A 14118-nucleotide genomic window follows, 5' to 3' on the forward strand; every position below is an offset into this window, starting at 1 on the left:
TTGTTTACCGCTAGTAAAGAGCTAGCTAGCTGTAGCTCTAGCTGTTAGCATCGTTGCCTGCAGCTGGAGACGGCGTGGAGTGATATGAAGGGAGAGAAAATAGTGCCAAGCGTTTATGAGGTCTGACTTTTTCGTGGACAACAGTTCTGTGATGCAAATATATCACTCTGTTGAACACATATTGGTTTGAGAAGAAAAACGCTTTATTTTCGGGACCCCAGCAAACTTGCCGGACTACTTTCCCCTGGACCTAAACCGGACAGGACCTCTGCTCACTGGACGCTGTCAGGGGTCAGTCTGTGTGAATGAACAACACTGCTGACGGGGATGCCATACAGATTCATGTCAAAAATCCCAAACTATCCCTTTAAACTCGATGTTGAGATTTAATTTTTTCACATCGATTGAAAAAATAAAATCGAATCGATTCGATATATTGCCCAGCTCTGGGCTTATGATTAGGTTTGACATAATGACTGGCAAAATCCATGGTGCTAGCCATGGTGCTGAAACCTGATTTGAATCGTTCTGACCGCATGCGCCTGCTTGCTGTGGTTGTGTCAGAGGGGCTGACTTTTTTTTTTTTTTTTTTTCCCTTTTTTTAAGTGATTATGTTTTAATTGGGATGTTCAGGCCACAAGGGCCCATGGAGAAATGAAAGTTCATCTTAATTATGTCCATCCGGTTGTACATATTTTTAGGTGATAAAGACCAGTGATTTAAATCTGTATTGATGCCAGCTGTTGTAGAGGTATGTCTCAAAACATTAGAATATCATGAAAATGTTTAATCTTTGTCACTCATTTCAGAAACTCAACAGAATGAGGAAGTTGGCACAGGTCCATTTGCACAAAGAAGCAAGGCGCCACTGCCTCCAACTGGCCACACTGGATAACTGTAAGTGTTTCATATCCACAGGATTTTCTTTGCTCTTATAAGAAGCAATAATTGACCATTTCGGCTCATATTAAAAAATCTCATTTCCAGAAATAATATCTTCAAAATAAACAAAACTACATAAAATGTGACTTGCATTTTGTGAGCCTCACTCCAGCGCTACGCTAACGGCCTAGCAGCTAGCAAGCAAGTGGCGACACAAGCCTTCGGTATCTTCAGTGATCATGGGAAATGTGAAGTTCCTTCTGAACAAGATCCATGAACTGGCTGAGCTGCTGATATCCAGTGGCAGCCGCGCTGGTTTGTTTACTTGGCTGGATGCTTTCTTCCACTTCCACTTCACATCTGGATATAAACTACACAATTAATCATTAGCAGTTCACGCCAGTCCTTCTGTCTCCCTACATACCACTGAAACTTCTCACCAACATGAACCCTTAATACAACGGCCACTACACCACTACTGAAATAATGCTTTGGTGTTATGTTCAAGTGAAAAACCAAAACTATTTAGAGACCAGCTTATACTGACATTCATAAACATGTTAACAAACCATATGCTACAGCAAATAACGGCAAAAGCCAACAGCAACCTCAACTTGTGAGCTAAATTGCACTTTAATAGCATTGATCATTGATCATAGCTTCTACATTAAAGGTGCTGTAGGCAGGATTTCGCATCTCCGCCATCTTGCTTAGGGTTACCTAAGCAAGATAGCAATTTGACCCATCTAAGATGGCGATTTGAAACCCAGCACAGCCAATCCTGTCCTGTTTTCTCTGACATCACGCCCTTACGCAAGTTAGGCCCCTCCCACAAGAACGTGTGACGAACGCCCCTCGACCAATCACGGTTAGAGCCTCAGGGGCTCTCCTGATTGGTCAAAGATACCTGGAGCTGTCGAGATTCCTTTTCAGCTCAGAACAGACAGATGGAAACGCTGCGCCCTCGCTGTAGTGCAGTTATGCTACACTCCTAAAGGATTATCAATGGATACTCTAACATTTAATCCAAAGAAAACACAGAAAAATTAGCACTGACTAGCAAAATCCTGCCTACAGCACCTTTAACAGGGCTTCATACATTTCTCGGGCCATGATCCTTTGGTGGAGGTGTTGATCCACCAAATACTTTGGTAGAAAAATTATAATAGTCAATACAAAATGCTGTAAAACATGATGGAGCCGCCCGCCCCCTCTTGTGACCCATCATAGATGACTGTCTGCTGTTTGCCTGTGTCTCTGAGCTGGGTTCACTGGGTTCACCTTCTGAAGCACCAGAACTGCTGATATCTCCACCTTTTCATTAGAAACATAGAGAAATATATTTAAATATTGATTTCATAATGGCCTATTGCAAAGTTTACAAATGATGTGCATGACAGAAAGAACCGGGGCGGGGCCAGAGAGCAACAAGAGGCGGGGCTGACTGAGGGTGAAGGGCTGTGGTGTTGTGTGATAATGTGATGATCTGCTGTGAACTGATTCTGTAATCTTAGCATATTATTTATTTGTCAATAATAACTGTTTACAGTGTTTCTGCATTTGACCAGGACCAGGTGACAGTCTGTTACCAGCCTCACGATGTCCACAGACTGAACCTCCATCAGAGGGACACAGGTCCCCAAGCAACACCGGGAAAGTGATCTTCCACATCTGCCAGCCGTACCAAGCCGCTGTCCAGACAGTGCTGCCCAGTAACTTATTTTTTTGGCATTTTAAACAGCAGCAGTGCACATGTGGGACTTACTGTACAATCTCAGGTTGCTGCAACATATTGACACGATGTAAACATATTCAGGGCGTATGAAGAGAACCAGCAGGGTTTTTTGTTTGTTTGTTTGTTTGGGGAAAAATTTACTCTGATTGACTCGTCCTCTCTGGTCCTTGAAAAACACACATGAACACAGGTACCACACAGACACAAATGCAAAACATCCCTTTCTCCACACACTCTTAATCCGAACAACCCCATGGTCTTATTGTCCTCCTCACATGCTGCTGGTCTGACTGGCCTCTGATTGGCTGAAAGAACACTTTCAAAGAATCAGACAGCTGAAACACCAGCAAGCAGCAGCATTTAGAAGAAAAAAGAAAAACCGGCAGCTGGCAGAAAAAGCACGGACCGGCACATCGGGAAAACTCCCGTATCTCCCTTTGAAAGGGAAGTTTGGTTTAAACAGCTTTCACGTTGTTTATAGAATGAAGCACAACAATATACTCACCCAAAAGGGTTTTCTGATCCGAACAGTGCTTCAGGAGAAATTTAGATCCAAAATCGAGCGGCGCACATCCGTATACAGCTAGCAGACAGGGCATCGGTAACGGCACTCCTAAAACGGCTTTAATCGTCCAAAAACTCATTAGTTTCATCAATATTTCATCATGGTCTGCCCACGCCACTACCTATGCCCCGTCTGCTAGCTGTATAAAGATGTCCGCCATTCGATTTTGGAACTAAATTTCTCCCGAAGCACTGTTTGGATCAGAAAAGCCTTCTGGGTGAGTATAATCTTCTACTTCATTCTATAAACAATGTGAAAGCTGTTTAAACCGAACTTCTCCTTTAACCAGTCTGGGCCTGATCCTCATATTTCATTAGGGTCCGACACACCCTTCGGTGTGTGACGCCCCTGAGGCTCGGACCCAAGTCCCCCAGGACTCCCTTGAAAAAGAGGTTTTTAATCTCAACGGGACTTTCCTGGCTAAATGAAGGTTAAATAAATTAAATAAATAAACAAGGTCATGAGACTATGAATGAGAAAGTGTTTTGAAAATGTTCTCTAATTTTTTTTAAGTTTAAGTTTTGTTTCATTTGAAGAAATTTCACTGGACGACCCTAAAGAAAGTGAAAGAAGTGTGAATATTGATCCATGCTGGAAATACTTGGATCCAATTCGACTGCATTTGAATTTGCATGCAGATAAGACCAGTATCTTTAGTTGTAGATGACATGAATGTCATGTTTTTGTGTGCAAGATGTTTTTAATGTATATTTGATTAGTTCATGTTCTATATGTATTCCGTAGTAAAAGTGTAAACCAATGGCTGTGTGAAAGGGGTGGACTTGAATTCTGTGTCTAGATTTGGAAGTTGTACTTCGTGATATGCTTAGCCCACCTACGGGCTTCGCTATTGGTGCTCCTCTTGACGCAGCCAAGCCACTGAGACAACAGAAAACTCGACGCACCAATCCTCGCTGCGTGATGGCACAGCACCACGCCCCTCGCCAAGGGTGTATCCCGAGCCAGCAGCGGTCGCATCTCCCTTCTTCTTCCTCAGCCCTTGAGACATAAAGAAGCCACTCAAGAGTCTTCGGATCAAGATTCTGCATCGATTCGCCAGCCCGAGTAGAGTTGCCAACGGGCATCAGGCCCTTCACCTGCCGCTCCTGCGGCGCCGCGCTCATCAAGCAAGATCATCATGAGCACTGCTTCGTCTGCCTTGGCTGGCAGCATCACCGCCAGCGGACTTCCTGCCCTGCCTGCCTCGCTCTGCCGCTCGAGGAAACCCAGCGGCGAGCGGCCTTCTTGGGCGCCATCTCGTCGGTTCCTGCCTGCGATGGCGCCCTCTTATCAGGAGGCTGTGGAGCACAAGACCCAGGTCCTGCGCCACATCGAGCTCCTGGGGTTCATGGTGAACCGAGACAAGAGCGCGCTCACCCCAGCTCAGCACATGGCTTACCTGGGTTTGGAGCTGGACAAGCTCTCCATGACGGCCCGCCTTTCTGTGAACAGGTGAACCTCCCTCTTCTCGGCCCTGAGGTCTGTGACGACCACGCCTCTGGTCAGGGTCCGTCTGGTCAGGACCGTCCTGGGTTTGATGGCTGCGGCCCACCCAGTGGTACAGTTGGGCCTTCTGCACATGCGCAGGCAACAGCGGTGGTTCTCACGCCTCCGCTGCTCGGGGAAGCGAACGGACACAGACTGGTCTCGATCCTGCCCCAGGCGCGTCAGGATCTCCTTTTCTGGATGGATCCTGCTCTCCTCATGCAGGGAGTCCCCTTGGGCTGGGTGTCGCATCACGTGAGGTGTTCACGGATGCGTCTCTTGCAGGATGGGGAGGCACTCCAGGCCATCTCGCGGTTGGCGGGACCTGGGGTTCCACGCCGATTCACATCAATGTCCTGGAAATGATGGTGGTGCAGCAGGTTTCCAGGTCTCCATTTCCAAGCCAGGCTGAAAGACAGCCATGTGCTCGTCAGGACGGACATCACCACGGTGGTCGCATACCTGAACAGGCAGAAGGGGACTCGGTCTCCCCCTCTTCATCGCAAAGCGGCAGAGATCCTACTGTGTGCGGACCGGCACCTTGCCTCTCAGAGTGCGACACGTGCCCGGGGTCCTCAACGTTGGCGAGGACAGAATGTCCCGGAGAGGCCCACTCCATGGTGAGTGGGGCCTGTTCCCGTGGGTGGCAGCCCGACTCTGGTCCAGGTTCGGCCTTCCAGTGGCAGACCTTTTCCCCAGTGCAGAGAACACACAGTGCCCACTCTGGTTCTCACTCAGGTCGTCAGACGGACCCCCTCTAGGGGTAGACGCCTTCGCACACAGGAGCTGGCCTCCAGGCCTCCTGTACGTGTTCCCTCCAGCCCACCTTTTGACCCCGTTGCTGAGCAGGGTGAGGATGCAGAACCTCCACATGATTGTGGTGGCTCCGGACATCCCGAGTGCACGGTGGTTCCCGGACCTGGTTCAGTTAGCGGTCAGAGACCTGTGGCCGATCCTCGACGGGCCCGATGTGCTGCTGCAGGCAGGGGGCGCCCTCCGATCCCGCCCTCTCCTGGGCAGGAGGCTCCTGGCTTGGAGGCTGAACGGGTGAGACTAGTGGAACTAGATCTCCCTCCAGCGGTGGTTTACACCATGCAGAGTGCCAGGGCCCCCTCCACTGTCAAGGCCTACAGGTCTCAGTGGCAGCTCTTCACGACGTGGTGCTCGGAGAGGGGTCTGGACCCGGTCTCCTGCACTGTCAGTAGAGTTTTGGAGTTCCTCCAGGCCCTGCGGGACAGTGGTCGCGCTGCATCCACTCTAGCAGTGTTTGCATCGGCCATTACAGTGGGTCATGTCAGCTTCGGCCGCTTCTCTGCACGCAGTCACCCACTAGTGAAGCGGTTTTTGCGCGGGGCGTGTCGGCTACGGCCATCCCCCCAGGCATGTTGTCTCCCCGTGGGACCTCCACACGGTGTTGGAGGGTCTGAAGGGAACCTCCTTTGAACCTTTGGAGCAGGCGGAGGACCGTTTTCTCTCCTTTTAGGCCGCCATCTTGTTTGCGCTAGCATCCGCCAAGAGAGTTGAGGATCTTTGCACCTTGTCGGTTCACCCTTCCTGTATGGTCTTCAGTCAGGATGGGGGACTCGTGCACCTCTGGCCTAATCCGGCCTTTCATCCCAAGGTGATCACTTCAGACTTCCGGTCGCGAGTGATCCGGATCAGAATGCTTAGCTCCCTGCCTGGCTCGTCTGGGGACGACCCACGGCTGCGGTTGCTGTGCCCGGTCAGGGCTCTACGTTACTATGTGGAGCGCACAGCTGGCTTTCGCACTACGGACCAGCTGTTTGTGAGGTTTGGAGACAGGGGGCGTGGAGCCCCGCCGACCTCTCAGCGTCTAGCCCACTGGGTGGGGGGTGCTATTGCAGCTGCACAGACGCTCTCGCCACCGGCAGCGATTCGTGCTCATTCAACACAGAGTATGGCTGCCTCTGTGGCCTGTGCGGAGGGATCAGGGTGAATGACATCTGCCAGGCTTCCTCCTGGGCCTCCGCGTTTACTTTTGTGCGTTCACATCTGATGGATATGTGCACAGACACTGTGGCCATTTCGGTTTTCAGCGAGAACATGAGTTCTGTCACTTAACCGTGTTGGTCCCTGTGGCCCAGCTGCCACGTCCCGAGTGGGGTCGCGGACCAGGGTTTTCCCCGCCTGCCGTTCTAGCTCCGCCTCGGCCTGCGGATGTTGTGACCGTGTCGGTGCTTAGCGGGAACAGGAGTTCTGCCGCTTACCGTGTTGGTCCTTCTGGTCCGGCTGCTGCTTCCCGTGTGTGGGTCGCGGACAAGGGGTTTTTCCCCACCATCCGCTGTGGCTTTGCCCCGGCCGTCGTGTGTGTGTGTCGCTCTGGTGATGCTTGTGCACGTTGTGGGTGGCGCCTCGGTGCAAGGCTGCCTGCCTCATTCCTCGGGAGTTCTGCGGCCGTTCTGGACATACGGTTTGTTTACTTCCGCCTTCCCCACCAATCCTGTCAAGCATGTGTAGTGGTATGCGCGCACCCGCCTCCAGCTCAAAAAAAAAAAAAAAATTACACTTCAATCAAATCAGAACATGTAAAAATGTACAAAACAGCAAAAACATGCAAAACACATCAAATAGCAAATAATGTATATATACTCTGCGTTTCCTTGTTGCTTTAACCCGTGTCAGATCATCACATAGGTAATTTTTATGTTACAGCACCACACCTTAGCTGTTACCTGGCAACACAACAATTACCAAAAAAAAAAGTCTCTGTCCACCTTCAGTCCACCCTGCTCACAGCACCAATATGTAGCCGAGTGGTTAGGGTGTAAAATGAAATACGATGATATAAACCTTAACTTATAACCTGTAAACAATAACAACGCCAGCTGGGTTAACCAGCAACTAAACTAAAAGAGCCCCGCAGTTAAATAAAGCAGCACAAGTAGGTGGACTGAAAAGAACAGAGGCAATTTAGAAAAATATAATTTTTAATTTACAGTGTATAGATCACATAAGACATTTCCATTTGATTTAAAATATTTTCCGCCCAAACACTTTCACACAACAGTTTGGTTTGTTTTGTTTTTGTTTATAGAGTGCACACAGTCTTTGTGGAAGGCAACAGTGCCCTCATGTGGTCGCTCGGTCCAAACAGTCTAGGCCCATACGGCAGGGCTAAACAATAGCTGTACATTACACTGGTTTGCGACAGTGCTCCACGGCATCAGAAAAGGAGCCAATATGAAGTGGGAGAGCAATATAAAAATCCAGAGGAGTATAAGATCAGGGGAGAAGAGGAGGCCCGTTCGGAAACCTAAATAAGCAAACTGTATTAGCCTATGTTTTTACGGATTAACTTTATGAATGGAGTGCCCCATTACTCACCAAGGCGGCGCCCTGAACCAGGAGCAGCAGGAGGAAGACGAAAGGTGCGTTCACACCGGACGCGTTGCAAGCGTCACGGGCGTCGCTTTTACATTCAAAGTCTATGGTGGACGAGCTTCAACGGACCTAACGCGCGTCAGGCGCTTTTCGAGCGTCGCTTTCCGAGCGTTGGTGACGCGCGTGACGCCTGAAGTTGGGAAAATTGAACTTTGGAAGCGTCAACGCGCGCGTCATCCAATCACGGACGAGCACTCTGAGCCAGGCCAGAAGCTCGTCAAACTGGGCCCGGGAGAGGCGGAGGCTTGCCGGCGGGCCCGCCGCTGGGGTGGCGCCCCGCACCGGGAGGCCGAATCGGTGCGACGCCCAGAGCGGGCCCGCTCCGTAGGATTGCTGGGTGAGACCGCGCGTCTCGGTCCTGCTGCGGGTCGCCGGGGAGCCGGTCGGAGACGCAGGGGCGGCCGAAGGTGTGATCCGCGTCGCCCGCCGCCAAAGCCCGACCGGGCCTGGAGGCTGGGCTGCTGGGTCGGGGGAACAGCCCGCCATGGCGCTGGGCGCCGTGCCGGGCGGGGGGCCCCCGTGGCGGGTCCAGGGTTCGTGGGTCCCTGCTTCTCTGCTTCTCCGTGCTGGAGCCGCTCACTGCGGCTGGCTTACATTTCGCCGAATTCGTCCGAACAAAATCATAAACGGCTGGTATTCAGACAAACAAACGACACACTCGGGCTCTAAATGACCACTTTGTCGCCTAATTAAAAAAAAAAAAAATCGATAAAGTTATACATTTGAAGAGTTTAGAGCTAAAGTGATTTCTGCACCGATCCCACCACTGTCAACATGAAGACAGGACACAAGCTCCTTCCACTCCCGACAGTGAGTTGCCGCACGTCGCGAGCGTTGCAAGCGTTGTGTGTAATTTGAACACGCGTCGAATTCCACACTTTACACGCGTCAACTTTGAGGCGTCAGTGACGCCCGTGACGCTTGCAACGCGTCCGGTGTGAACACACCAAAACCCCACACTCAGCTGTAAGTCTGAAACAGCGCGCAAAACGTCCCATGATAGTTTGCACATGGCTTTATGAAGGAACGTTTCGCTTATACTTACCAATAAATCGTTTCACGCCAGAATGGAGAGAGAGGAACTACAAGGCAGCCCACACATATGAGACCAGAGACCTATGATGACGCAGGTTAGATGCATACAATTTTATGAATGAACGAATGAGCATGTACCACTCACCACAAAGCTTGCGAACGGCCGCAAGGTCACCAAGCCTGAGCTAGGAATCTGTGACCAGCCCTTTTTGCGTTACAGAGAAGTGTCGGTGTCTCTGGAATCGGCTGCATGGAGTGTGGACGCCAGAGGAGAGGAGACGCACAGGTGAGGCGAGTTACCCTAATCAAAGCTCCGCCGCAGCGGGATTGGTTACTAGGTGGGTGCGCTGGAGGCAGGTGCGCGCATACCACTACACATGCCAGCTGGGAGTACAATCATCCCTACGGCCTCCGCCTTGGTGAGTACCAATAGCGAAGCCTGTAGGTGGGCTAAGCATATCATGAAGTAGAATTAGTAGTTACTTAACGTAACTCCAGTTCTACGAGTGGATGCGTGCCCACCTACCTGCTGGCCCAGCTGTCTGCTTCCCTTACTTGGCTGAATCAGAAGAAGGGAGATGCGACCGCCACTGGCTCGGGATATACCCTCGGCGAGGAGTGTGGTGCTGTGCCATCACGCGGCGAGGATTAGTGCGTCGAGTTTTCTGTTGTGTCAGTGGATTGGCTGCGCCAAGAGGACTACCAATAGCAAAGCCCGTAGGTGGGCACGCATACACTCGTACAGCTGGAGTTACATTATGGATGTTGGATATCACTTTTTTTCAGACCGAGACCAAGTACGAGTACTTCATCTTCAGTACTAACCGATACTGATACTTTTGATACATAAAATTTAAAATAATGCATGACAGATCATTTTTGAAAAATGACTTTTATTTCTAAAAAAAAAGGCAGCACAGCCACTAAAGTAATAGACTAAAAAATAAAAACAACTCTTTGAGTTTTACACTTTTATAAATGAAATTAAGAGCAAGATAAAACAATTTCTCTGAGTTATAAGTTTTTTTTATTGAACTGCAGTACAAGATGTAAACAAACAACTCTAAATTATCCACTTTTTAAAATGAACTTATTTTAACATTTTATAAATGAATTAAAGTGCAAGATAAAACAGTTTTCTCTGAGTTTTACACTTTACATTCTACAATTCTACAATTTCATTTAGCAGACGCTTTTGTCCAAAGCAACATACAACACAAGCAAGAATACAGACATAAGAAAGAAAGAAAGAAACCATTAGTAAATGCTTCAATTGCTTCAAGTGCGATTGGTCAAGGGAGTTGCCATCAAGTTGCAGAAGAGGAGCCACTACCCCCCCTTTTTTTTTTTGTGTGTGTGTGTGTCAACTTAGTCACTGGTACGTAAGTGCTGGGTTTTAGAACACCTGACCTGTTCTTCCCCAAACATGGGGTCGGATTAAGACCCTAGGTGTTCTCTGAACAATTGAGTCTTCAATTGTCTCTTGAAAGTGGAAAGAGACTCGGCGGAACGCACAGAGTTAGGAAGTTCGTTCCACCATTTGGGAACAACAGAGGAGAAGAGTCTGGCTGGAGATTTAGAGCCGTGCTGGGCTGGAAGCACCAGACGTCTCTCACATGCAGAGCGAAGAGGGCGTGAAGGAGAGTAGACCTGGATCAGGGAGTCCAGGTAGGCCGGAGCCGTTCTTGTAAGCGATTTGTAAGCCAGGAGGAGAGATTTGAATTTGATCCAGGCTGCAACTGGAAGTCAATGAAGGGAGATGAACAGAGGAGTGACATGAGCTCTGCTGGGCTGGTTGAAGACCAGACCTGCTGCGTTCTGGATCATCTGTAGAGGTTTGACTGTACATGCAGGGAGATCCGCCAGAAGAGAGTTGCAGTAGTCAATGCGTGATATCACGAGAGCCTGAACCAGAAGCTGTGTGCCCTGTTGGGTCAGGAAGGGTCTGATCTTCCTGATGTTGTAGAGGGCATAACGACAAGACCGAGAAACTGAGGCCACATGAACCTTAAAGGTCAGCAGGTCATCAATCATGACACCCAGGTTTCTGGTTGAGTTAGTGGGCACAAGTAGGCTCAGGTGAAGCTGGACACTGATCTGAGGCTGGACAGATGGACAAGCTGGAAAGACCATGAGTTCAGTCTTAGACAGATTTAGCTGAAGGTGGCGTTCCTTCATCCAGGTGGAGATATCAGCCAGACATGCTGATATCCAAGCTGAGACTGTGGTGTCGTCAGGTGGAAAAGGGAGGAAGAGCTGAGTGTCGTCAGCATAACAGTGGTAGGAGAAGCCATGGGAGCAAATCACTTCACAAAGTGAAGTGGTGTACAGAGAGAAGAGTAAGGGGCCAAGCACCAACCCCTGAGGGACCCCTGTTGATAGGCCATGTGACCTTGACACCTCCCCTCGCCATGACACTCTGAAAGATCTGCCTGTGAGGTAGGACTTGAACCACAACAGGACGGAACCTGAGATGCCAAGGTCAGAGAGTGAGGAGAGGAGGATTTGATGGTTCACGGTGTCAAAGGCAGCAGACAAGTCCAGCAGCAGGAGGACAGAGGACTGACCAGCAGCAGGAGGACAGAGGACTGACCAGCAACAGGAGGACAGAGGACTGTCCAGCAGCAGGAGGACAGAGGACTGACCAGCAAGCTCTTGCCAGACGCAGAGATTCTGTGACTGAAAGCAGTGCAGTCTCGGTGGAGTGGTCACATCTGAAGTCTGACTGAAAAGGGTCCAGCAGGTTGTTGTTCCGCAGGTGTTCAGAGACTTGGTTAAATACTGAGCGTTCCAGTATTTTCAACAGGAATGGTAGAAGTGAGACTGGCCTGTAGTTTTCAACCTGGGCTGGGTTGAGATGAGGCTTTTTTTAGTAGTGGGGTGAAGCGGGGCTTGTTTAAAAGTAACAGGAAAAATGCCGGTTTCCAGGGAGGAATTGACAATGTGCGTGACTGCAGGTTTGATTATGGGCAAGATGGTCTGCAGAATGCTGGTGGGTATTGGATCGAGAGGACATGTTGTCGGTTTTGAGCTCAGAAGAAGTCTGGAGACCTCATCCTCACTCAGAGGAGCAAAAGAGCAGAGAGAAAGGAGCAGTAGTGGGTTTGAGCTGACTGAGCTGGTCAGGCTCAGAGAACTGGTTGCTGATTGCAGCCACCTTTTCAGTGAAAAAGGAGGCGAACATATCAGGAGTCAGCTCAGTGGATGGCTGAGCAGCTGGAGGAGAAAGCAGGGAGTTAAATGCCATAAACATTTTTCTGAAATCAGAAGCTGCACAGATCTTGTTCTGATAAAAAGCTTTCTTTGTGGACTGCAAGCGGGAGGTAAAGGAAGCAAGTTTCTGTTTGTATGAGGACAAATCAGTGGGCTCTTGGGATTTACGCCACTTTCTTTCTGCTGCCCTGAGTCCAGCTCTTTGTTCTCTCAGAACTTCTGAGAGCCATGGACTTGGTTGTTTTTTTCTTGGCTGGTTTCGACACCCGGGGGCAGAGTTTGTCCAAAGAGGATGCCAGAGAGGAACAGAGTGTTTCTGTAGCCTCATTAACAGGAAGTGAGAAGTGAGAGTAGTCCGGCAGGACAGAGCTCACCTCCTCAGACAGCTGAGCTGCTGTGAGGGACTTCAGGTTTCTGCGGAAGGAGACCATCTGTGTCGGTGTCTGCAATGGCAGAAAGTCAGCCGCAAATTTTACCAAGAAATGGTCAGATAGGTGTAGTGGAGTAACTGTCACCTCTGCTATGGAGCAGTTACGAGTCAGCACCAAGTCAAGGATTTTGCCAGCTTTGTGGGTGGGAGGAGACGGAGCCAGTACAAGTGCAAAGGAAGCCATCAGTGCCAAAAAGTCCTGTGCCTGAGGTTTGTCAACGTGAATGTTCATGTCTCCCATGACAATCAGTGGTGTGCCATCATCAGGGATGTCAGAGAGTAACATGTCCATTTCAGAGACAAAGCCATCCAGATTACCCCCTGGTGGGCGGTACACAACCAGAATATATGCTTTGATGGGAGTAGTGACCGTTAAAGCATGATATTCAAACGTTGTGTTGTTGTTTGACGGATGCAGTGAGGAGAAGGACCAGTTGTCTGGAATGAGAATGCCAGCACCACCTCCTCGGCCATTAGAGCGAGGGGTGTGGCTTAGCGCAGCAGACGCAGAGATTGCAGCTGCTGTAGCTTAGTTTTCTGGGCGGATCCATGTCTCAGTCAGGGCTAGGACCTGAATGTCTGAGAGTTTCATCAGAGAACTGATGTGGGCTGGGACCACTTCCAGAGAGAGCGGACAGGTTGTGTGGATTGCGATTGCGAAGGACTACGCGTCTTTTCCGGTTGCCAACCTGAACTAAAGTTTTTACATGTACTCATTTTAATGACTTTTTATGAACTAAAGTCAATGATAGAACAACCCCTGAGTTTAAAGAGTTGCTCGTGTTATTTGTGCTGCTCTCGGATCGGTGCTCTTCAGTTTCTCGGTCTTCTGCAGAGTTTGCAGTCGAGTTGGCTGCGGGAGTTTTGGCTGCAGGAGTTTTTTTTTCAGCACAACAGCATCAGCCTCTCGTCCACATGCTTCGCCCTGAGGTGTTTCAATAAATTAGTAGTGGTAAATGAACAAGATCGCGCAACTCCTTTAGCAATTTCGCATTGCAGAGTGAGCATTCTGCAAAGCTCGGCTCATTTTCCCTTATATAAAAGAATTTCCACACCGTTGAAGTTCTGGTGAGACGAGCAGCCATTCTCGTGGACTCATTCCTGTTGTCTCTGCTCTGGATGGGACGCTCATGGAGAACTCAACCTGCTGCAGTGTGGTGCAGTGCTCAACTCCAGTGAGCCTCAGAGAACAGGGCTTCTTCCTCTCATGTTTAACGGCAGCTTGCATCCCATTCGGTTGAACTACCGCCATCTGCTGGTGAGGAGGGCTTACTACACGTGGGATTTTCTTGCCTTGAGTATCAGCGGCTGGTATCGGTAGCCTTCACGAGTACTCGATACTTTGAAAAAAGGCCAGTATCGGCCTGATAC

This window comes from Salarias fasciatus, chromosome 13 (assembly GCF_902148845.1).
Source record: "Salarias fasciatus chromosome 13, fSalaFa1.1, whole genome shotgun sequence".
NCBI lineage: Eukaryota > Metazoa > Chordata > Actinopteri > Blenniiformes > Blenniidae > Salarias > Salarias fasciatus.